The sequence below is a fragment of the Struthio camelus genome, chromosome 13 (assembly GCF_040807025.1).
Source record: "Struthio camelus isolate bStrCam1 chromosome 13, bStrCam1.hap1, whole genome shotgun sequence".
Classification (NCBI taxonomy): Eukaryota; Metazoa; Chordata; class Aves; order Struthioniformes; family Struthionidae; genus Struthio; species Struthio camelus.
In genome coordinates this window covers 2,706,962-2,732,449 of record NC_090954.1, presented here as the reverse complement: position 1 = coordinate 2,732,449, position 25,488 = coordinate 2,706,962, and the positions used below count along the sequence as shown (strand labels likewise).

The following is a 25,488-nucleotide window of genomic DNA, read 5'->3' as shown; positions in this document are numbered from 1 at the left end:
GTCATTTCAGCCCTTTTCACACTCACGTACCAGTTCACATGTGCACATAAAACCAAGCAATTAACTAGTTTTGTGAAGTGCTACATAAGGACCCAAGTACGATTAATGAAGCGATGGACTTTTCCCCCCAGACGGTTAAGTTGCAGCTGACAGCTGAGATCAAAGACCTACGCAGCACTATCAGAAAAAACTAATTACGTCAGGATAAGATCCAGTCTTCACACTTACTAATTTTGACAAAAAAGCCTTTTGCTTTATTTGCAGGTCAAACAAAAATTATTTGCTATAGAGAGAGGAGAAAAAAAAGTAATCGGTATAGTTTTGAAAGGCTGTTGTACATCACTGTTCACCTCTCTGCTCCCACGCTTTCTCTCAAAGTAATATAGAGATGCAGACAAATGTTTAGGTCCTACAGGCTCCCTCTTCAGCTGATGTTAACCACATTGGTGCCGAAACCCTTAAAGCTGTGATAATTTACAACGATATAAGATCCAGCCTCTGGATCTGACAGGAAACAATGAGCTTCATTACTGAGCTAGTCCAAGGGGAATAATTTCCTCAGATATTAGTGTGCTATCCTTTTACGCTGTCTTGCACCTCATTAGTGCCCTCGTGCACTGCTAGTACTCGCACTGAAGTGCTGCCCTTGAGCTGGAGGCTTTAAGAAGTCAACTAGAACATTAATCTCAAATGCTTCTAAAATCAGACATGCTGCTAATTCTACTGCTTAAGGTGTAGTTTATTTCCTATTTTTAATGATCTACAAATGAGATAAGATAGTAATCACATCCTGAACTTACTCAGCTTCTCTATATAAGTGAACTGTGTAGCTGCCACTAGAGATGAGCTTGAAAACGAGGCACTTTTCAAATTAAGGTTTGAGCTCCCAACTATAACACCTTTAAAATGTACCTTTACTTTTTCTTGTTACTACTTAGTTCTAGGGCATCCAGCTGCTTTCTTCCTCTGAAGGAAGCACCATTTTTGCAAAACAAGACTACATCTGCAATAATTGATGAAATGCTTTGTTTACTTGAAGGTGAAAATGAGAATGTAGAGGTAAATCATTTTCCACTTACCTCCCCAAAATTTTCCTTGAGACAATTTAAAATCTGTAACTAACTGATTTCTGTCATTTCTAGATGAAGTTCATCACACCAACTCACATAAAGGTAAGAAGCTATCGCGTACTATTCTGTTATTATCAGAGTATCTAAAGGGATTCATGGTTGATAAACTTTAAAAGGACTATCTTATAGAACAGGTCTGAGCACCTTTAAAGGCAACACATAAAACAAATACCTGAGTTAGGGAACTTCCAGCTGGTGAGTACAACAGGTTTACTGCTAAGGCAGGGAGGGAGTTTGAATAAGCAAGCCCAGCCAGACCTCGTTCTTACTATCGGTACTAGAAGAATAACATTAGCTTGCACCAAACCTTGATCCAGGAGACTGGTGGAGAGGTTCAGAGCGGCTCTGGGCGGAATCTAATCAGGCTAAAAAAGAGCTGTGGGTCTGCTAGCAGCCACGGCTGAAAGAAAAGGGAGAAAATTTGATCCCAGAAATGTTCCCCCTTCCTAAGAATGGCACAGACACACCATTAAAAAGAAGATCAAAGAACAGCTCAGAGGACAGACCTTTTACTTAGATTCTGAATTGCACTTCTGTTGCTTTCCCAAATAGCAATACAATGTCATATTTTAAGATTACTAGAACATGAGTAGCACCTCATCCTAAATGCTTACAAGCATAAATGGCATGCCTTCCCAGAATTTTTTTTTTTTAAGTTGTTTTAATGCTTTTCATAATGAGTTTCTGTTGACATTTGCAAGGTCTGGTCACCAAATAACTGGCTATATAATAAAAAATGCTTAAAGTGATGATCTGCAAGGATCTTACATGCAAAGAAAAAAATCACTCTCTGATCTTGATGGAATGGAATCAAATCCCAAGTATTACCACAAGTGATAGAAACTGGAGCATTTTTACTGCAAAGTTTGCAGTTATAATAGTTAGCCAGGAATATTGTATTTATAACATGACTTTGTAAAGGAAAGTATAAAAAAGATAATCAGATAAAAGAAGTTTATCTTTCCCTGGAAATCTTACACTTGACATGTTCAGTATGATTTATCAACAATTCTTTTAAGAAAAGCTATCCAGTTGTAAAATAGAACACCATTTACTTTCCCTATTTCTTCCAGAGTAAAAATTGTGCAGACAGTGACACTGAACAATTTATTAAGGAACTAGAAAAGATACCCTGTTGTATGTGCATGAAAAAAGTTAAAATAGATATGGAAAGGCTACGAGAAAATTGTCCAATTTTGAAGGTAAGCTTTTGCTATTTATTGCATTTTAGTTTCAAATATTCTCTTGCAGCTATCAGTGTATCCCTTTTTTTCCTACTTGTTGATTTTGTTTGGTCAACTTCCTGCTAGTTCTTTTTGGCACATAGAGAGCCACATCCCAGTAACTGTAAGATGATGGACCTTTCCTTAGCTAAGTAATGCTGCTGCAGCCAGCGGATTGCACCCTACTCTTCACCTTCATCTTTGCATATGATGGAGAATAAAGCATATTTCTTTAACGGGATCTGCAGATATGCTGAGAAAACATAAGCAGCTGTCCTTAGGATTTAAACAAACCAGTAATGCTCCTGCAAAAGTTAATTTCCCTCAAGGAACTAAAGAAACATTAGTGGAAGTTGTTCACTAACACCTTGCCTGCCACATGGCTTCGCGCTCACCTCTTGGTAAACTCTAACTCAAAGTTTTGAGATTTGGAAACTAACAAATTGTTTGCCCTTTTTAATTTTGACCAGCTGTAGCCCCAAAGAAGAATATCAAGATTTGTCTGTCATGCACAAATTCTTTCTTATACAGACTATATTAATTTCATCTAGTTAAACCTGCAGTAATGACAATGGTTTTATTAGATGCAATTAATAATGAACAAAAGACCCAGTGCAGCTTGTCCTTGAGGAAGAACAAGTGCAATGAATATCAGAAACAATACAGACCGGTAACACTACAGACCAAGGAATCTCCCTTGGGAATACAAAAGAGAGAGAAAGAGAGAGAGAAAATAAGGTGATAGAAAGTAGCTTCTGTGTGTATTCTCCAAGCTGCTGTGCTTGCAACAATGACTGCCCTTAAACAACATTTTCGTGAAACAGAGAAATGGGCTGAAGAAAGAAAAGCAGATATGCACCAAGTTGCTATCTATAGCAGGTTGCAGAAGAATGCAAGTCTAAACCTATTGCCTAATCAGTGGTGCTCAAATTCATATTGAACACCATACTGTTGCAACTGAATTGTCTTCCTGCTTAGTATTAAGAACAAGCACGCTATGGTATTGCTGGGATCACGCAGTGCATCCCAGGACGCACTTTGAGTCTGCAGGATTTGCACGTTAGAGGAGAGGGGTTTTGCCTTCACTTCCCTTCTTCCCTTTTGGCAGATACAACTCACCGCGACAAACAGAAAAAATTGCAGTACTGTGCAAGCTGAAGGCAAATAGCATGGTTTTCTTTCACTAATGATTTGTACGGGTCGTGTGGTCATTTGGGTTTGGTGAAAAGCAGTGAGCCTGCCTTTATACTCTGTACTAGTGATGTTATGAAAATAATAACGAAAATGTAGCATTTAGATGGGATTCTTCCATAGCTGATGTTTCAGAAAAGAATCTATTCTTTTCCCTTAGAAATCCTTACCCCACGACAAAAAATGCTCTGAGGTCATGACAACAAATTTCCAGCGATTTAAAAGGAGTCTAGAAGACTTCTTGAAATGGGTCAACCAGAGTAAGAAATGCAACAACGTTGTGAAAAGTGAACCGGATTTGTATACAGATGGTAAATGCACTTGCCCTGACCTGCGAAAACATCGGAAAGGGTCACTGTAAGAAAAAGCCACCTTTGCAGTGGTGAGGGGGGGTGGGATGGGGAAGAAGAAGAGATGGCTGCTTCAAAACAGAATCTTTGCTAAGCGTTAAAGCAAATAGGCAAATGAATACTGTAAACATCAATTAAAACTTTATATGACAAGTGTGGCCGAGTGTCATGATTTATATCACTTACAGCTGTTGAAAGTGCAATTTAGTTATGTCATCAGAGGTATATAGACACGCATGAAGGTTATTTTGCATATAGAGGAAGAAAACATAACTTTCATCCACAGACCATAAGGTCATCCAGACACTTTGTCGACTGGGGCTAAGAAAGCAGTCTCCATGGGCTACATGCTGCCAGGTAGCTCAAAACTCATGAAATGCAGCAGAAAAGCCCTCGAGAGCAAACCCCTGGGGAGCAGGGAGGACTTTGCAAACGCTTTCTGTATTTAAAGTGGCTGGGAGGAAACAGACACCACGACACGGATGCTCTGCTTTAACCTACGCAGTACTGAAATCAGTGCTTTTAATTCCCAGTATTTAATAACAAGCTTTAACAATCTGATTAAATAACTCTTGAGGTTTCATGTGACTTCCATGTCTGTGGCAATATTTTCTGACCACAGAGATTAAGGGTTTTGTCCTCAAGACTTAAAGAAGATAGGGGGAATCCAGACTGAGGGTCTCAAGCCATGTAGCTAACATCTCTAAGTACAGAAAAAAATACGGTTTGCCATAAAGCTGATCCAAAAAACCATAGGCATGTATCATAAAGGAATCTAACTAGTATTAGCTAGATAAAAATCCATTTAAAAATCCATAATACTTCTCAGCCTAACAAAAGGCCGAGATGGGAATTCAAATCTATTGTGAAAAAACATGACAGAGTCATCAAATGATCTTCAGCTCAGAAACATCACAGACACCAGTTAACAAGACAAATCTTCTCTCGGTGCTCAGACATTTGCTACCACTGAACTGCTTCACCACCCTTGTAGCATACCTAACTTCTATGAATTTGTAGGACAAGGGTATGTGTTGATGTCACTAACAATAATAGAAATCACTCATTATGAAAATAGAATTTATCACAAAGGTAAATATTGATATATATATAAATACATACACAAAAAACAGAAGGTTTATATGGCTGCCTATAATATCTTTAACAATAACTAAACAATACAGAGTCTAGAGCTGGAGGTCAGAACTGATTTTTGCACCTTGCTAAGAGGTGGCAAGAGGGAGAAAGAGACACAGCATTTTAAAAAGCCATGTGGAGAGTAAAGAAAAACTGTTGCATTGTCACGCTTGAGTCCAAACATACGCACTTCTAGCAAGCTCTAAAGACCCAGAATAATCAGGCATCCTGAAGTTAAAACAGTGGCCAAAACGGGGTCGCAGCGTTCTCACTTTAGCTGTCTGCATCTCTCTACATCCAATGCAAGATGGCCACTTTGGAAACATCCACACCACAGTGATCTTTGAAAACTGAAATGAAATAAATTAACAAAGTTCAAAGCCAGCAAAAACATTTATATCAAAAGCACAAACGTGACCTGAATTGTATCAGTGTTCTGAAGTTCTCTAGTCCATAAACCAAGACGAGTTTTTGCCATCATGCATGAAAGACTGGAACCTACAGGAAGAAACACACCTGCTAAATTACTGTAATTGAATTATTCAGGGTGTACAGTAAACGCAGCCAAACACTAACCTTCCACTCAGAGCAACCGATGAGTGATACTTGAATTCGTCCATACGCTCCAACTCACCTTCCAGAAGACATTAAAAACCACCAGGCTGAAACTAAAACAGTTTTAGACTGCATATCTTCCATTATTTTTCATTCTTGAAGCCACTGTTTAATGTCATCTGTCTGCAATTTTACCTTAGTCTCAGTATTTTACCCAAGGTCTTTAGACGAATCTTCTTCACCTACCCAGCCCAGCCATTTCAAAGAATAATTGTTTAAAAGAGAAAAAGCAACCAAAACAAAGAGAACTTAGGTTAGCTTCACAAAGCTTAGGCTTAGATTAGTCACAAGACAAGTCCTTCAGTCAGCTGCATGAGGAAAATAGAACAAGAGCACAAAAAATTCTGGAGCTGGCCTGTTCACAGCAAAGCCCAAAGATAGACAAATATACCAGTCCGCATGTGTGCTGTCACAGTTGACAGACGAGTAACATTATTATCAGAAAAACATTTTTTCTGAAGGAGAAGACTTCTAAGAGCTCCTAGCTAAGAATGTCTTTCCATTGCCTCTTGTGATCGGGTTTGGTGAGATAGGTTTGGGTTTTTCTACTGAGCGTTCAGCCTGTGCCAGCAGCTTCTCCATTATACTAAAATTAATTTTTAAAATTCTGAACACGGTACTTGGGCTTACCTCAGAAATTATGATATTCCATCGACTTTTGTCAGAAAGTCCCACATCACCTCCATCGTGATTCATATCTGTTTTGTTAAGCCCATAAAAGAAAAAAAACCACCATAGGCTCAGTCCTGCTACGTCCACTCCTAACTCTAGTTTATGTGTATGTGTTTACTTTTCCATATGTCTGCTTGCAACCCTTGCATCAAACAAATTCAGGAAAGGGAACACAGAATTAAATTTTAACCATTCAAATTAGGTAGGTAGCAGCAATTTATTGACTTCAGGAATGCATTTACAACATTTCTCATATGCATTTCCCATACACAAAACATTTCTCTTCCACAGCAGGTGAAGTACTTTCACAGGTACTACCTCTGACATGACGAGGCCACCTCTGCCATCACTGACATGACCTAAGATAACTTCAGACCACGATATTCAGTGTTTGCTTTTCCAATCATAGATGTTCTCCATGAAGCAGGAGCTTCAATAGCTGTGCAATCACACAAGCTCTTTGGCTTCCTACGTGTGGAAACACTAAAAACATGAAGTAATTCATTCCACAAGGTATGGGAAGTAACAGCTAATATTTGGAAAGTAAATACCTTTTTTTTTCCAAAAAAAAAAAAAAAAGCCAAGATATACACATTTACTTAAATAATAAAACATAGGGAGAGAAAAAATTCACATTATCATAAAACTTTTAATAAAAAAAGCAAGCAAAGGAAACAGCTGGCCCATGCTTTCAGAGTGACACTTCTTCTAAGTCTCTCAACTCACAAAAGGATCATATAAACACATGGCCTGTGCAAAGTGCTCCAAGATCTAATTCTAAAAAGGAGAGTCTTTCAAAAAAGGCATCTCCTTGCAGATCAGAACAGCCCCCTCTTGTGTACACGTGATCAAAACTGCAAGTCTGGCCGAGAGAGAGAGTATCTTCTGCTAGCCCAACCAAGGGGCGCACTGCCTGAGGACCAGGTGCCATTCTGAAAGTCTGCATCTTCTTCCCCCACGAACACAAATAATTTGTTTAATAAAGATATTATTTCTCTCTGAAAACCAAATCTTGCTATCGTTCATAGGCCTCAAAGGCTTCAAAGCACAGAGGAGCTTAGCTGCCACAACTTTGCATATGGAAACCAGTAAAATCCCAGCTCACCACATAAGGCTTATGAATAAAATACTCAACAACTTAATCTCAACTTGCAAACTAATACAGTGCTCACCCGGACTGTAAAGCAGTTTAACGTGATCTCACTGCTTACTCGTAAGTAGTTCCACATTCTACTTCACCATCGCCTTATTTCCATGGGTTTCCAGACCGCATGTGAGAAGCTTACCATATTCAAAATTGCAGCCATACTGATATCACCCATCACACCCCCTTACTCCCCATTTGACGCGTTTTGGAGGAAATGGGTGTAGGAGACCTGTGGGGGCGGGGAGAAGGAGCTGGATCCCTCGCATGTAATATCACACGCCAGCTGGCTCCTACACAGTCATCAGGTACTGGCCGACAGTAGTACACTAAGTTAATAGTTCCCTTCCTATCCTGTTAAAATTATCTTTTCTCTTTTGTTTGTTCACGGGCACTGGTAATGAGCAGCAGGAGGCAGATTTCTAAGTTGCTAGGTTTACTGTTAATGAGAAGGTGCCTCTTGGCTGGGAGCACAAGGAGTGGACCTCGGGTAGCTTTTCGTTACGCTTTTTAAGCGAAGGTAGATTGTTGCATATTCAATATTTTATTTTGCATAACATCCTGATTCTTCATTTTACCAATCCCCTTGCCACCTTACAGTAAGAAGGACCGTTTAAGGCTGGAACAGAACTACATCTTGTGATTATTCACTAGCTGATTTTTGCACCTCTTCTGGTGTTACCTTTGAACAACTTTTGTACTGCTGGCTGGATTAAACTGGTTTCTTTGCAGTTCTTCAACTTTGTACGAAAAATAGGGCTAAGGTAAGGTCAGATAAGATGTTCTACTTGCAGGGTGTGCAACCTTGCATGTTCTGTCTGCAGAAAAACTAGAGCACAGTGGAAATTTTCTTATCAGCCCCCCTACAAACAAGGCACAAGTGACAACAACGGAACCAAAAATGAAATATAATACTCAAAATATTGCAGACAGCTCCAACGTCCTTCCCAGCAAGTTTTAACTGGAAACAAGTAACATATCGAGTTTCTGTTCCAAGAGATGAGTCAGAATTCTGGTGCAAGGTATATTTATAAATCAAAATTCACTTCCTGCACTTTCCAATACTTGCTCTAAAAGCTACGATTCTTGTGAACATTTGGTCACCACTCCACAATGATCTCCACAATAGGAGAGCAAATAACATGCTGACACAAATCAGACTAAATATTGGAATGAGCGTCACAGAACATGGAACAGCATTAGGTTACGGTAAGTGTAAGAGACCATACTTGAGTTTAAAATATGACAGTCCCCTTGACAGCCCCCTCGAAGTCAAATAAGCCACTCCCGTTTAATAGCTTTTACTGAGACTGCCCATGGCTTGCTGTAGTTGAATAGTACTTCCAAGGACTAATGTATGGGGGAAAGGAAAGCTTTGCAACACGTTCACCGTTCAAACTCCTTCAGATAGGGCAGAGATGCTCATACTGTACAAGCTTCAAGACAACCACAAATTCCTCGAGACTAAAGCCATGGAAAGCCATACTTCACATTCCTCACATTTCCAAAGGATAAAAGAACTAAGCAAAATTTAGAAAACAAGCAAACAATTAACATAGCTCCACTTCCCTGGCATCTTCCAGGATGTCAGAGTATGTATTGTGATAAAAGAGTCAGAGCTGAGCAGAGATTTTAAAAATAAAGATTCTGATGCAAGTTACGTTTAATGTCAATAGACAAATAAAGAAACATAAAGTAGGACGATTACTGACATTATTTAGCATGGCAGCTCGAAATTGCTGATTCCCTCCTTCATTCAGTTAGGGAGACGACTTGCACAAGTCTGGCCTATAGGATTTGACCCAACGGAGATACCGTCAGATAACCTCAGCATTTAAATTATTTCTTCACAATAATACATCAAAGGGTAAAGAAACACTTGAGGCACTGAAGTTACAATATCTACTTATCTTGTCTGATTTTTTTTAAAGATATATGGAGCTGTTGGCCACTTCCTTGAAGGATGAACGTCGTGAGCTGTAGTGGGCTAAAAGCGTAGGTTTATTAAAAGCTGTCACACCTCTCTCTTACAATAGTAGAGCTAAAGATAGAATGGAATGAAACTAATTAAAAAACAATACACTAAGCATCCCAACTCAAGGACAAACACCCTTCAGCAGAAGACTTAATCAGATCTGCCCTTCATTTTCTGCAAGAGACTTTTAATCTAGTGAATGATCTTTTAAAGTACAACTATGTGTATGTTTTTCTGCTTCTTTTGTGAACAATCATCCTGAAAAATACCATGATAAAGGCTAAGATAGAAAAAAAAGAAAAAAGTCAGGGGAAGAAATGGCAAGTAATAAATTACTTGTTTGAGCTAATGGCCCATCAGTAACCTAAAGACTAAAACCGGGGTTACAACTGCCAGTAACTTTAACCTTATATAAAAGGTAAAAGAAATTATTTCCCAAAGACTTGCCATCTACAGAAACCCAGTCTAATTCCGGTCAGAAACAATCCTGAACCAAACCGCAGCCTCCATATCCAGTTTCCTAAGTTACTTGAATCTTCATCCAGACTTCGAAGCTTTTTAAGTACAATACCCTGAGTATCCTCAAAGACTATGGGGGGGGGGGGGGGAAAGAAGTCTGCGTCTAATTTTCTCAGAAGCGGCACAATCTTCATTTTAGCAACTCCCAGAAGTACTGGGCTCTCATATCTTAAAGTGTGTCTCATCTGTTATAAATTTTGCACGCAAGGTTTTATTTGTTTTTTTAACTTGCAATTAAATGTTCCTGTTCTGTCCTTAGGACAGGGACTAGTGTTCTGCGTATTACAGAGAACTCAGTAAGGGCCTCTCTGATTGGAACGGCCTGCTGAGGGCAGTTTTAACCACCTACCATCATTAAATAAATGAAACGGAAATAAAGGAAAATCTCTCTCCCTGTCCCCCCCCACCAATTATCTGCAAATGCATCCTCTCAGTAATCTTTCTGATCTAAACTTCCAGCAAGCCATCGCACACAAGAGGCATCCTACTGAATTCACTGGAAGGTTAATACTAAATCATACCTTTTGGACATTGATAACGTGCTCCCACTATGTGCAAATCCAGACGTATTGTCCTTGAAAAGTTCTAGTCCCTCTAGAACCTGTTTTTAATTTCAAAGATAAGCAAATAATAGTTGTTCCTCCTCAGCTTAAATATTACCTTCAAGTAATTGCATCTATAAAATGATTTTTTTAATTCAACAACTAGAACCACCAGTGCAAATTGTTTTCCCACTGGTCAGATGGCTATTTCAATATATCTAGTAAAGCCCAAATTACATCATGGAAACAAACTTACCTTCTTGTCTCATTTTGGCTGACAAGATGCTACACAGAACAGAGTCACTTGTGAGCACCTGCTTAAAAACATGGTCCATGATGGAAAAGGTTTAAGAAATATTTTAGCTTTTGAGAAGTTATAAAGGAAGGCTATTAGCTAGAAAATAAAAAAGAAAGAGGTATGACACTCTGACAGAGACCTCCTTCAGATAAAAGTTGGAGATAAGATTGTGGTTGAAGAGCAGCAAGAGATAACAACATACACAGTGGTCATTGCTTTGCCTCAGTTTCCTGTGCAGTCCAGTCTTCGTTCACGGATAAACTTCACAAAATAAAATTAAATACATCTTACCATAGTTTTTCAGATGAACGCAATGCTGCTGAAAGCTGCAGGACTGATTACTCCAGACAAGGAACTCGGCGTTCCTGGAACAGGACGCTGAAGAGACGTAGCCTTCCTGAAGTTACCTCACCTCTAACCCAAAGATCCTCACTGCAAAGTCCACCTGGTGCTTGCCTTCTTTGCTGGGCTGCAAAGGAAGTAAAATGGTGTGTCTTGTAACGTTGGTTTTGCTCTGCAGACTGGAAATCCACTAGAAACTATAATGCTATTTCCAGAAGTTCAAATGACTTTTTTGTCCTGTGATCTAGCCGGGATTCAAATCAATCATCAGAAACATCCTACAGACAATTGTTAGTCAGCTGAACTTCTCGGTTCTGCAGAATTCATCTTTACGTGTGACCTGTTCTGTTTCTGCAGCTTCCCAGTTAAGAGGGCATCTCTTTATTTGTGTTAAAATGCATCAAAACGCAACGCTAGCCACTACCTGTGTGCACTACCGTCATTATTATTTATTCGCAAAACAGTGTAAAACTGTATTTTACCAATTTAATAACGCAACGATAGCGACGTGCCAGGTACTTGCTGCCTTTCGATTTGCCTAATAGCGCACGCTAGCTATTGATACTGAAATTCCCTGCCAAGGAGGGTACGCGCAGGGCGCCGACGGCGTTCACTTACGACCTTCTCACGGGCTCGTCTCCTGCTGCCGTGCTAACGCAGCCGGACAGCGCTACGGCGCTTCTTCAGACGGGGTCGGGGGGATACTCAGCTATGCTTTCCCAGTCAACTCCTGCAGGTAAACCACAGCCAAGCTTAGAAACGGAGTTGCGGGCCTGCAACAAACAGAAACTCGGTGGCTGGGAGAGGATAGGACTAAAGGACTAAATCCTTGAGAAAGGACACAGAATAGCCTCTGCCACCTACCCGTCCGGACCCTCAGAAAAAACCCCCGCTGAAGGCACCTCCACAAGCCACCTTATGTTTGCCACATCTGCGCTGGGCTAACTCGCCTCTTACCATTTTGGCTTTATCAGACGGGTTAAGCAATATTTTGTTACTAGCAAGCTAACTAAACCGTAAGGTCCACGCATTCCAGGAACACAGAAGCACATATCTGGTGTTTAAAGAGAGCGATGCTGGTGTCTTTGAGGAGAAAAAATTGTTAAAATCAGACTTTAATGTCTTCCTTTGATATGCTGAACTACATAAGTTTCAAGTGTGCTTCCACCACAGGATGACTCAAACCACAGCCTACAATCATTTCAGCGGAGGGACCCTGCCACCAAAAATCAAGCAAAGTATCTGTGGATCAGAATAAGAATTTAGGACCAGGAATTACACAAACATGTTACCTCATCAAAGGCTTAAAAAAAATCTATGAATCACATCTCATACCTTTTCTTTCCCCCGTGAACTGCATTTGTTGCCGCTGCTGTCCAGCTGAGCTGCTTTTGTCAGCTCTGCGTTGCAAGTGCCCCTGATCGAGCAGCTGGCACTCGGGGCTTCCTGCAGCGCAGCTGCCACAGCCTGGTGCTGCACGAGCAAGAGCAAGAATCAGCTCCCTTTTCTTTTGTCCTCCGTGGCCTTTCACTGCACAGTTTTCTCATCTTTCACCTCTTTCTCAGTTTTATTCACCGTTTGCCTTTCAGTTGATGTTCTACCCATATCCCCGCACCATGCCAGCATGCGTTTCCCTCTGCGCTCCCTGGCCTTGCAGGTAGCTGGCTCTGCTCCTTCGCTACTTCCCTGCAGCCTCCGGGCGCCTGCTGCCCTAGCTCTCCTGGCACTCTCTTCCTATGCTCCCCTCCTCTCCGAGGCGGAAGCAGGGACTATCTCCTTCCTGGCTGGCTCTCCTTCCTGCTCTTCTGTCTCCCCTCCCTCTGAAGCTTGTCACTGTCCACCCTGGGTTCTCTCGGATCCAGAGCTCCTCTTCCAGGACAGCACCCTCTGCAAGGGTCACAGCAGGCCCCTTTTCGGCCGTGCTCGCCACTGTTCCCCACCGACAGGTGGGCTCTCTCACTCTTTCCCCTCACCCGTTGGTTTCATTCCCTTCACAGAATCACAGAATCGTTTAGGCTGGAAGGGACCTCTGGAGATCATCTAGTCCAACCTCCCTGCTCAAGCAGGGTCACCTAGAGCATATTGCCCAGCATCACATCCAGACGGCTTTTGAATATCTCCAGGGAAGGAGACTCCACCACCTCTCTGGGCAACCTGTTCCTATGCTCCGTCACCCTCACAGGGAAGAAGTTTTTCCTCAGGTTCAGAGGGAACTTCCTGTGGTTCAGTTTGTGCCCGTTGCCTCTTGTCCTATTGCTGGGCACCACGGAGAAGAGGCTGGCCCCATCCTCTTGACACTCCCCCTTCAGATACTTGTACACGTTGATGAGATCCCCTCTCAATCTTCTCTTCTCCAGGCTGAACAGGCCCAGCTCTTGCAGCCTTTCTTCTCCAGTCCCCTAATCATCTTGGTAGCCCTCCACTGGACTCTCTCCAGTAGCGCCATGTCTCTCTTGTACTGGGGAGCCCAGAATTGGACACAGTACTCCAGGTGAGGCCTCAGCAGGACTGAGGAGAGGGGCAGGATCACCTCCCTTGTCCTGCTGGCAACACTCTGCCTAATGCACCCCAGGAGACCATTGGCCTTCTTGGCCACAAGGGCACACTGCTGGCTCATGTTTAACTTGTTGTCCACCAGCACTCCCAGGTCCTTCTCGGCAGAGCTGCTTTCCAGCAGGTCAACCCCCAGCCTGTACTGGGGCATGGGATTATTCCTGCCTAGGGGCAGGACCTTGCACTTGCCTTTGTTGAACTTCAGGAGGTTCCTCTCCGCCCACCTCTCCAGCCTGTCCAGGTCCCTCTGCATGGCAGCACAGCCTGCTGGTGTGTTAGCCACTCCCCCCAGTTTAGTATCCTCAGCAAACTTGCTGAGGGTGCGCTCTGTGCCTTCCTCCAGGTCACTGATGAATACATTGAACAAGGCTGGACCCAGGACTGACCGCTGGGGGACATCGCTAGCTACAGGCCTCCAACTAGATTCTGCGCCATTCACCACAACCCTCTGAGCTCGGCCATCCAGCCAGTTCTCGATCCACCTCACTGTCCACTCATCTAGCCCACACTTCCTGAGCTTACCTACAAGGATGTGACGGGAGACAGTGTCAAAAGCCTTGCTGAAGCCTTCCCCAGCTCCCTCCACAGCAAACCTGCCGTGGCACAGCTGGGTGGCTGCATACCTACAAACAGACTAAATTTGTTCTCCCATGTGCTGAGGCTGCTTCTGGATACAAAGAAGAAAAGCCTCCTCTCCCATCAGAAACGTTGTTTTCTCATGTTCTTTGGCGCCGTTGCCAATTCAGAGAGGAGTTCTATGTTTTTCCCTATACATGAAGAACGTCTTTAGACTTTTTCTTCTCCCTTTTTGGGGGGAGTCTCTGCAGATGTCCCTTGAGCTCTGGGATGCTGGGGCCCTCCTTGCTCCTGCCTCCCACGCAGTAGCACCAGCTGCCTCTCCGCCTGCAACAAGCAGCCCTGGATGAAAAAGATGAAGCACCAGAGCGTGACGCTGGCAGTAATGTCACGGTCCTATCTCCGTGCAGGCAGGGGATCACAGCAGACCTGAGGATCGCATGGGCTTGAAGGTAGGGAAGAGGAAGACAGGGAAACGCACCATCCCTCTCCCCCACAGGTCATCCTCACCTTGGCAAACCCCAATTCTGCACACCTGTCTTTTAAAAAAAAAAGTTTCCCCAGGTGGCAGATACCACTGAGCATGACAAAATGATCTTGTGCACCTGAAAGCAGAAGTTAAGAGGCAGTGATAGACCTACAGCACTGCCTGGTTACTCTCTTACATGCCAAACTGCTGCTATGGACAGGACTTTCCTTAGGTATTAGCTAGATGCGGCAACCCTACCTGTGAGTTACAAAAGCTGCTATAAGTAGGTAAAAATGTCTTATTTTTACTACAAATAACACGCCAAGAAAACAAGTCACTACTGTTTTTCCCTTCTCCGACAGGATATTGCATCAACTTATTATAGGTAGACTATAATTATTTGGTGCTTACGGCTTGTCATATTGAAATAATATTTTTTCTGTTACATAAGGCACACCTGTCGCTTTGTCTATTCTCCACCACCAGTGCCTGCTGAGGGGCAGCACGGCATATTTACCCGCTGTCCCTACTCTACAATAAAACACTGATTAATCTAAGAGAGTTAAGGAACTAGAACCGGTCACAGGTAGGACAAGTCAGTGTTTTATTAGCAGAGAATTTGTCTCTGATATCACTTGAGATATTCTGAGAGTTCTGCTCAAAACCCAAGTCCTTTATTTCGAGGAAAGCTGGTTTCTAGGGAACAATTCCTCCCCTCCACGTACTGAACATTCTTTTTCAAACTATTCAAGTTGCAACTGATGCTTTGGCAAACAGCTAGTCCAGCTGGACGTGATCAGACACACCACTCCCCGTGGTGTTTTCTAGACGAATTTCCAGTTTACGTGGCGCACTGAGTGCACTTCAGTGGCACTTCCACCTCGAGAGAACCCGTAGCAGAGGATATTCTAATTTGCTGGTGAGAACCTCAGCAAGGTTCACTTTCAACTCTACTGTAAGACTTCAAGACAACTGAAATCAAGCCTGGGTGAGGGGAAGTGTTTGACAGTTCTGGCTTTGAAGAATTTCCTTCTCGCTTTTCTTGGCACGGCTGCTGTTGGTCATCTCACAAAGGCAATAAAACAACGGCTTTCTGTTACCGATAACAGCAGAAGTAGTGGTGGTCTCCAGACTACTTCTGGGGTGCCCAAGAGAAATACAGCTACTACTAGTAGGCTTAAAAATACCCTGAGTCCACGAGTCCTTACCTCCAGCTCAGTACTTTTGGAATCCTCCAGCTGAAAACCACTACTGCAGAAATGCTTCACTGGAGGACAAAACACTTTATTTAACCACAAGGCTGTACAGCGCTCTCAACATTTGTCCAAGAGTATGTGTATATATATATATATATACATGAGTACATATAAACTCCATATGAATTCAGCTGCTAGTCCCCTCTCCTTGCTAGAGTCTATTTTTAGCAGAGATGTTTGAAGCAGCAGTGTAAAACATTTTTCTTTGGCATGAAAACCCGCTTGTGTAACTTAGTTCATAGAGCCTCTGTATCAGTGCTTAGTGATTATTAAAATTTCTATTCTTCCCCCTTCCCCCCCCCCCAAAATTAGGCCTGTTACAGTAGAAATGAAAAATTTTAACACTGGAAAGAACCTGCAAAGAACTAACTCTAATGGAAGCGACCACAGTACATAATGACACGGCAAAAATAATCCCCAAGTTGCAGACCAGTATGACTTTAAACATAGAAAATAGATGGGTCAAGCGTTCAGCCAACAGGCAATGGTATCCATCTACTAGAAGCTCAGGAAGATTTTTTTCTGACGATGTACTTCGCATTTAATAATTTAACTTTAAAGTATCTACCATGGTGTTCTAAATCCATGTTTTGAGCAAATAGATTGCTAAGCTTTTGTTTTGTTTTGTTTTGGCAAGGTATCTATGCAGTGCTCCCTTCTATTTGCAAAAGGTAAAAACACTGGAAAGCAGACGGGTAGTTTCTTCAGTGCCGACTTCCCCAGGCAGCCTTCGGAAACGCGCTGCAGAATGTTGCTACAATAAGGGGTATATTCTACTTTCAGTCACGCTCGTGCAAATCACTCAGTTCATCACATCGTCACTTTCAGTATAGCTACTCCAAATACATATCACTCCCTATATTAGGACTTGCCAAATCAGTCTAAGATACATGAAGGATTTCATCCTGCAAAGGATCAAACGAAGAGGAGCGAAAGGAACAGAACAGCGCTCGAGTAACTCCAGGTGTATTTACAGGACTGGGCCTCTAACTTCTTCCAAGTTATCAACTGAAGCAGCTTAATTCTTCTAATCTTGGTAAACTCGTTGCTGGGTTACAAAATTTATCTAACTTCCTAATCATTCACTTTGTGTACTCTGCTCTGCATACCTGGATCTTGAGATCAAGAAGTGCTGCGCTTTCCCAGCTTCAGCCGATCTCAGTGGGAGATGTGGTTGCCTACGTCCTTAGATCAAGACCGAGCACCACGCGCTGGTGCTTCTTTAAGAACGCTTCGTCCCTATTAGCGGCGGCCTTGAATAACGACACCTCACGTTGAGCTGGTTTTATGAAACGTTTCTTAGCCACAAAAAGCTTCCTTACCTGTTTGACCTGTTGTCAGCTCCTGTCATAATTTTTGTGCTAGTTCACTTTCGTGAAAAACAAAGTTGTCATTCAATCGTCCTAGAAGTCGAGGAAACGATTTAGTGGCAGGTTAGGCAGAAACATCATTTACCTGCTCCTAGCATCCTTCTCATGTCATTTCTGCTTTAAGGAGATGACAGGAACAGGTGGAAGAGCGTTTCACAAGTGATCTGCTGTTCCCTACAGTTCCTGCCTCACGAAAAAGGGTCGTATTTCGTCCCTCCCGTGCTGTTGATTCCAGTGAGAGTGGCAGCTCTTTGTTTTGCACAAGTTGCCGAAAGGCCCCGGGGAGGCAGCAGTCGCTGCAGCTGGACTTCACGTGACCTCGGGGCGGGTGGCTCACAGACAGCGCGCTCCTCCTTTGACCAGGGATGCCGGTGTCAGTTGCTGAAACCCACAGGGACGCTAGGCCTACCCGAGAAGTCAGGAGCTCTGCTCACATCTCGGTTTTGAATTTCTATCTACCCCGAGTCTGGACTCATCCACCCAACGTGCCAACTTCTGGCTTAGTTGCCTAAACTCCTTTCTAGTCAAGGGCGAGAAGCAGACGCTTCCAGGGCATGAATCATCTCCTCCTACAGGAGGCACGCAGAGCGGTCAGACCTGCCATAGCCAGAAGTGCCCGTTTGTCTCCCGACTGCAAAGCGCACGTAGAGCTGTAGGCATCCGGCACGAGGTGAAACGAATCACACCACGGCAGCTTAAAACGAGTTTGACGCTGACAAGCCAGACATCGCTAGAGAGGCGAGCGATACCTTCTGCCAGAAAAACTGAGAGCACCGGGGGGAAAAGAGGGCTTCTGAGTGCGCTGTCCCCACTTCAGATAGCAGGGAATTGGTTTTTGACAGGCCCCGTTGGGAATGGCATCTCACAGCTTGGTAGCCTGCAAGACACACTCTGACTTTCTGAACTTGGAGCTGCTGTTTATGAAACACATCAAACAATGTGCAACCGCAGACTGAGAGAAGAACATTGCGAGGAGAGAAGAAATGTCAAGCGTAGAAAGAGAGGCACTGACTGAAAAGATGGTTAGTAAGCAATTTCTAATCTGTGTGAAGCTATGAGTTTGTGGTTTCCCAGGTATGGTCTAAAAATGGCTTTTAATTATTAAATCATTTCCTCAAAACTGCTTGCCCATCCTTTTATTGGCTAACATTTCAGAACAAAGGCAAAACTTCATCATGCAAACACTCATGCAAATCTTAGATCTGCTCAGAGGTTTAGCAGATTTGTAAGGATTTGCAGGTTAAAGACTAAATAGGACGAAAATGACATGAAATTTCCAACAACAGAAATCCCATTGTTGAAGGCACTGTTCTGTGCTTGTGCTTTGTGCCCCAGAACAACAATCTTCAGTGTTTCAGAGACACCTGATAAGAGTTTGATAGAGTTTGATTATTGATTCTGTAACATTTCAAAGGTCAGCAGCATTACGCTTTAACGGACCGGCTGCATGTTCCTGGTAAGTTTGGGCAAAGAGAGATGTTGCTCAAGGTATCTGCACGCACGCTTGCAGCTTTTCTCTTCCGTGATCCCCCCGGAAGGTACTCTAAAGACAGGGGTGACATCGGGCAAAAGCATCAAACTTATGACATAGAAAGTGAAATCTTTCAGACCCTGCAATTTGATTTGACTGAAAACACCCTTCAGGGATATAACGAATTTTCAAACAGCAAAAAGAAAGTCCTACATGTTAATCTAGCATATTTTTGTGTTAAGGGCCATATTAGCTTTACTTATCATAATAAACACCACTAGTAAATGAGGCTGATGTAATACTCAAAAAGGCCACACTAGGATTCCCTTCCATGCCTTCGCAGTAGAGCAGGGGGAAGGCAAGTGAGAAAGGGAAACTTACAGTTGTTAGGCCCCACGTTGTTGGTTCCCACGCTCTTCCTATTTTTCTTTGCAGAACTGATGTAATAATTTAAATGTTTTCTTTCCCCCTGCTTTTGGAAGAGGTTTACAGAGTCCTCTTTCTAGAGAGGAAATTCAGCTCCAGTAACTCAGAATCTGTGAGGAGACACAAACACGACCTACGCGCAGCCTGCTCTTTGTGAACAACTGAAACAGCAGTCAAGGCATGCACAAACAGCATGGAAAGAAGAGTTTGATGAGGATACACCACAGGTGTCCAAGGGATTATCTTTTCCCAAGTTAGGAAACACCGTAACACTTGCTTTCAGAGAATGAAGTTATTCTCATAACTGATTATGAAAGAACCAGCACTGTAAGGTCCAATGTTATTAAATCTTATCTGGTATTTATATTTGCTCCCTGAGGTTTTCACTTGCTTTTGAAAGTTGTAACATGGTTTGTCAGCATTTTTGGACTGGTATCACAAAAAAGAGTATTACCATTTTGTTATACAGTGAAGTCTTCAAAGTTTTAAAGCAACTCAAAATACTTGTATCTAGCACTTCTAATCGCTGTCCGGAGTCAGCTATGGACCATTTTACTCATCTTACATGATTTTTATGCATAAAAAAGATTTGACAGTAATATCTAATGACATAAAGTATAAATCTACGTCACAGATGCAGACCATCACAACGTTGTCCTTTAATGTTGCTCACGTTGCTCAAGACTCCCAACACGCAATAATATACCAATGGCTAATGAATTAACACATCCCCACTGTGCATTGACGACATACGCAGGTGCAGCTCATGACTAGCAGAATGACCCCTTCACCCCAGCACACTTGTTAGACACTTGCTCCTTCACAGCTAGAAATCAGCACACTGACCATGTGTTTGGTTTCGCTTTTGCTGCCAGTGGCCATTTGTGGCAAAATTGAACTAATAAGGACTGAAATATTACTCTGAAATCATGTTAAAGCATCCATGGCACCAGCTTTCTCATTTGGAAGATTAGAGTTTTTCAGTAACCAGTTGAACCAGATCTTATCAATCCTTAGAAACTAGGGGACTGAGCAAGAATTACTCTCTGCTAGTATTTCACTAAGTGCTGCAAGATGTGGTCTCTGTTCTGTGCGCTGCAAAAAGCGGGTTAAATGAGCACTATCTTTGGCCTTCTGATGCTTTCCTCTGAGCCTGAATGCACCTGAGCTTGTAAAAATGTTTCTTATGTACTGTCTGTATTTCAAAACCAAATACAACTTGCCATTTCCTATTTCCTGTTAGTCAAACCATGCTAGTTATCTAGAAAATCCAAGGTATAATTTACTCAGAGCAAAATACACAGATGATAAACCACAATGATATAGCCTGTGCAGAGCTTCTTACTAAAAATACTGAGAGGCCTGCTGTTTTTCCATCACAAGCAATGCAATTACAAGTGAGCCATTCTGGGAAAGAATACTTGAAGATGCGAACATGTAACAATTCCGATGTTCAAGTCTTATTCAGTTATAATCTTGATTCATCGAGAAATCAAAATTTCTATGCAACATGTTAATACAGATGTTTTGTTCTTTTTTTAAAGTGATTTACACGATGCACAAACCCTTTCTTGCTTGAACTTGACAAAATTATTAGTACTCTTCCACCCTACAACAGGGCCCTGAAAACGTACTAGACAAGGCTGCCATACATAAATGGCTCTGCTTTAAATACTCGGTGTTTCTGAACTCCCTCTATATTCTCCCAGTCCCCAGGACAATAGGACGGGAAGTAAAAGTCTGCAGAATGCAAAAAATATTAAAACTGTATTTATCAAGTAGTTAGCAACCTCAGGCCTTTTGAATATAAGATGTACTCCAAAGAGAAACAGATATTTCATTACAAAGTTAAACAGAATCTGTTACCCAATATAAGCACTGATGGAAACTCATTTTCATCGCTATTTAAAAGACCTGGTCAAGTAAAAACATGTTCTGTGCATTTGTGTTAACGCTTTCTCAGCCTCTCCCCTTACTCGCAGGAGCACTTCTCAATAATCTTATTTATTTCTTCAGATAAATCCAAAAGGTGTCTACACCATCTCCTGCATCGGATAACGCACGTAGAGAGCAGTCTGAGCTACTCCCACACTGCTCCGTTCTCATTCACTTACAGTAGAGCCCCTGTGCTTTTCCCTCTGTCCCACGGCTTGAGTTATGATATTGTACAACTAAGCACTGAGCTTGTTCCCCCTACCTTGAGCACAAGGGCTGTGTGGCAGAGTAGCTCTGCTACCTCCAAGGGACGCTTCCCCCAAGTGAGGGCTGCAGAATCCAGCTGTATAGGACCACGTGCAGTTTTTAAAGCAGAGTTCTTGTGGGAGGTTGGTCAGTAAGCAGAGCCACAGCTGGGGTGATAGACTCAGTAAGAGATTTCTACCATTTGCTTTGGCAAGGGCAAAACTACATGAATAAGAGCTCAATGACCTCATTCTTTTTTTTTTTTTTTTTTTTTGCTAATTAGAAACAGCTCGCTCCCTTCTAATCCAGAGCCAGAGCAATTCATGTGAGAGGGAGAGCAGAGATTGGAGCCAACTGTGATCTGCTTGTCTGCTTGTCACGAGAAAGAGCATATGTTCCTGGCTGCTAGAGGTACTGGGAAATGCCACACTGAAAGAAGATGAAACCTTTGTATGAAAAAGGAGGACTCCTGAAACAGTCAGGGTTTCCCTTTTATCGACAGTGTCACATCCTACAAATACGTGCAAAGATCATTTCTTCCAGGAGCAGAGTGAATGCAGCACCTAAACTGTTATAGCAATTAGGTGCGAGAGCATTGCCTCTCTTGCCAAACAGCGGCAGCCCAGAACAGATCTCTCCTGCACAACTGTGAGTCCCAGCTCAACCCTGGCTCTCCTGCTTTGGGCCATGCAACTCCAAGGCAAATCAGGTCCTTCAGTTATTTCCCCCATCCTGTCCAAACAGATAGGGGTGAGCATTCTGGACACGCACCAAGCCTTTGCAAAGTATGTCCCTCTGCAATACATACGTGGAGACAAAAGGAGAATGAACAGTGTCAATAAATTAACACTCTTTAGGAAGTGACAGACTAAGGCCAGAGGTGGTATTAGGACTTACAAATTCACATACTTCAGAGCCAGAAATATTTCACTTCTTTCCTCTTGTTCAAGAAGTAACATAAAGAGAAGGAAGTCAGTGTAGAACCAAGAGAAAACATTGTACTGCAAGTTAATTGCAGTGGGACCTGGGAGAGATCACAGTGCCAGAACTCCTGAGATTAAGCAGCCATGGCACATTTCACACAGGAATCAGCAATGCCACATGTGTGGCTGTGCATCTGGAGCACAGGTGTTTGATACTTACTAGCAAAGTACAGCTGCTGCATTCAAAAGAAATCACATGCAACTGCTATGTAGCCAGAAGAACAAGCAGTCCCATAGGCTCAACTAATTTTTTCCAATACGGTTACTGCCAAAATCAGAGCCACTGCTCTAACTCCTCTTCCAAAGTGAGGAGTCACTTAGAGGCTCTACCCTGGTCTACAGATGGATGAGGGGAAAAGTATCACTGAAACTAGAGACCACAGGTGGCTGAATCACTCCATCCTTGGCCCAGATAAGCAGAGAAGATTCAGAAAGTTCATCAGGTCCTATCAGCTTTGTTTCTCTCAGGCTGGTATTCTGGATGTGCTTTGTGAGATGTCTAATCTTCTAAGATCCTTGCAAATACAGATATGACACTAAGGATACTGATGGCAATATCCTCTGCAGCTGTAAGGGATGGCAAGAAGCCCCAAGGGCCTGAAAGATGAGCAACCAGACAAGGGGCCATTGTTTTTTGCTCAGCTCACTTCTGTCTCATTTTACCTCACCCATCATGGTATTGACTAGGATTGAAGGAGGATAACAAGGCTCATACCTCTACGGTGGAGTACAATTCTAAAAAGGTACCTTCAAATCCAGGCCCTGTCTTACAGATGAGGGGGCCTGACACAGCATGTTTTGAAGGAGAGGTTACCTTCTAGTCTGAGGTCAGAGAAGTGACTCCTGGTAGATGTAGTTACTCTCTTTTTCAACAAGAGTGCAACAAAACATCACCGCAGTGAAGTTCCTTCTGTTCCTTCTCCATCTTCCATTAACGGAAGTAGCAGGAAGCAGGAATAGCAGGATGTTGTGACTGAGAGCTGTAGCTTCAGCAAGGCTGGTACCACAGCTCCACTTGAAACCTGTTCCTTGTCACAGGATGAAGAAAAGGATGAATGTTCTAAAATGTTCAGGCTGCATGAGGGAAAAATGAGACTATCTTTACATATGAAGCAATCATTTGATAAAGCCTTCTCAATGGTGCCACAGAATAAACAGGGAAGAGTTTGAAGTGTCCCAAATGGCACTAAGGGCACATTCAAGGTCTGCTATTTCTGACTCACATCTTGATCCAAAACACCTGGCAAAATGTATTTTTAGCCCAAGAAACACAGTGCAATACAGTTTCCACACACGCTCTTATTTGCCAGCAAACAGCCTTACGTGCCTTTGTTTCAGAGGTGTATGGGGTTGTATGAATATTCACAGAAGATATGGCAGGCAAAAATTTAATCAGTGACATGAACTGTGGCCATAGGGCTCCTCCCCCCTCCCCCCAGCCAGCTATCAGCTATAGATCTGCTGCAGTTATCTCCCTTACGCCCCTGACAGCTAGAAACTTTAAAAACGCTACCACACACCTTCACCTTATGAAAAAAGCTGTGTGCTGTAATGTACACTGGTTATGCCTGCCCACACACGTGGCAAGATGCTCTGGGGAGAGCTCCGATCACTAGAAGTGTGATTTTCCATACCAGTTGCTGGTTAAGTTGTGAGCTCTTGGAGAATGCCAGATGATATACACAGACAAAACCTTGGGGTTAGCATCATGTCTTCAGTATTTCAAGAAAACCAGCCTCTCTCATGCAACCGTTAAGAAAATTCACACTTTCAGTATCCTTTCCTTGGTATGTTTTACTCACTCTTCTTACACAGCATGTAAACATATGAACACTGTACTGAACGCTTCCCAGCTGTGAACACGATCAAAACACCTATCAAAGTTGTGGTTATCCTACAATTACTGAAAACCTGTTTTACAGAATGCAAGAATCATCAGCTAATTACTTGAGCACAAAGCTAAGGTGTAAGGTACGTGCAGGTTAATCATACCTCAGAGCTACTGCTATTTTGTATGGTTTTTATGCTGCGGCCCAAACCACCTACATCAGATCAGCATGCTTTCTTGCTGGAAAAGACATCCAACTACAAAAGGCCAGCCCCCAGACAGATCCTGATCTGTGTATCGCATATCACTGCAAACCATCTGGAAGACTAGGTGTCAGCCTTTGCTTTCAAAAGGCTCCTAGCAGGATAGAATTGGCAGAGCCACACAGATGCCTCTTTTGAGTTCAGGGAACACTGAAAACGAGAAAGAAACGAGGCCGAGACAGGAGTCAGGGAAGCTGGAATCAGATCAAACATAAGGGCTCCTGGGGCTGCACTGGTCTGGAGGCAGTTAACCGGAAAGGCCAAAAGCTGTCCTTTTCTGTCTCACCTCCATCTCAGAGCGAGAGGAGACAACCTTCCCAAAAGGGTGACAAAAAGAGATAACGATCACATGAGCGTTTAGGAAGGGATTATCTGAATGCTGACAGACAGTAAGTGTTGAACCGTGGTTAAATACATTACAGCAAGAATCTTCATGTTGAGAAGTCTGTTTGCCACAGCATGGACTGCCTGTAAGATTAAACGTGATCTTTTAAAATCCTCACCATCTAGAGTTCACAGGAGTCCAGTTCTGGCTGTCTTTACAGCCTCTCTCAGAGAAATTTCTCTTATTTGAGCCAAAGAAATACGTTACTTGAAATCATACACCTAGCATCTTCACCCGTTACAGGAAAGACAGAAGCTGAAGGCTTGGGGGGACAGCTACATCCTAGACTCTTCCATACACACTTAATCCTCACCTCAAATAAAACCTGGCATCATTTTAAAGACCACTCCTCTCCTCATTGTCAGAGATTTTATAAATCAACTGAGGTACACAGCTAGCTTGCACAATACGAACATCCTCCCCTAGTCGGAGACCAAAATCACTCTCTCCCATACAAAGTAAAAGTTTAGTGGACTTAACTTGCACAGCTTCCTTTCCATCAAAGTTAAACCCTTTCTCCAGTCACACACTATTTATTTTAGCCTGAATATTAGCTTTTTCCTCTATGACAACTAGATGAGTGATTTTC

General features: G+C 42.7%; 1 long non-coding RNA gene across 1 annotated transcript; it reads right to left on the bottom strand.

Moving 5' to 3' along the window:
* Positions 1–4,215: 4,215 nt before the first annotated feature.
* Positions 4,216–12,859, bottom strand: LOC138069085 (uncharacterized). Its single transcript, XR_011143876.1, has 4 exons — positions 12,474–12,859; positions 11,757–11,868; positions 11,088–11,265; positions 4,216–5,381 (listed from the first exon to the last, which is right to left on the bottom strand). It is a non-coding gene; the product is annotated as an uncharacterized lncRNA (long non-coding RNA).
* Positions 12,860–25,488: the final 12,629 nt, after the last annotated feature.